Raw genomic sequence first — 801 nt, forward strand, 5'->3', positions numbered from 1 at the left:
CAGACGTCTGGAAGGGAAGTGTATAATTGAAGTTACCTGTGTTTTAAAGGAATCATTTACCGCCTCATGTGCCTACGGGTAACTTCAGGTAACAACGGCAAAAATGCATTAATGAAAATTTAAACCTCTCCAGTTTATGTTTAGAAAAGAATAAAATGCCAAAGTTTTGTTAAGAGTGGTCAGCTTTTACCGATTTTATATCCTTTAGGGTAAACTATATTAAATTATTTTGAAAAAGAAAACTGAAAACAGACTACAAATTATTTCAGAGAAAACTGTGGCTATCCAAAATGAAGGAATAACTACTTCATTTTAAATTTTGTGTCCAGTAAGTTAATAAATGCATTAACAAAGACTAATTTATGCTTTCTTTTTTAGGAGTTAGTCGATAAAATGTTTCTAATCCTGTTATTATAAAATTAACCTTTCAAAAATAAATTACATTCAATTTGCGGCGGCCCTGAACAGGTACCCACTTAGTCCACTCCTAAATTTAGACCTGGTTATGATATTATTTTTATCTTTCGCGCTGAGGACAGAGGATTTGCGATGCTCAATGAAAATACAAGATAAAGATCTATGTCTATGTAAATTTCTGCATTTCTGCAGATACACAGATCAATTGTGATATGGTAGGGATAGAAAGTAATGTAGATCGATATCCATGAATATATATTTATACGATTTATCCATAAAATAATTACATTAAGGTTCATTTCATAGCCCATAAAGAATATGTTTACTTTATCTCTCTTTTTTAACATATAATTAATTTACGATGATCTAAGATCTCTCAGTTAA

The 801-nt window shown here is 30.5% G+C and overlaps 1 protein-coding gene across 1 annotated transcript in view; it reads right to left on the minus strand.

Moving 5' to 3' along the window:
• Nucleotides 1-801, minus strand: part of LOC119587570 — a gene marked incomplete at its 3' end in the record, with an annotated part of 3535 nt that overhangs the window by 1066 nt on the left and 1668 nt on the right.

This window comes from Penaeus monodon, chromosome 22 (genome assembly GCF_015228065.2).
Source record: "Penaeus monodon isolate SGIC_2016 chromosome 22, NSTDA_Pmon_1, whole genome shotgun sequence".
In the NCBI taxonomy this organism is placed as follows: domain Eukaryota; kingdom Metazoa; phylum Arthropoda; class Malacostraca; order Decapoda; family Penaeidae; genus Penaeus; species Penaeus monodon.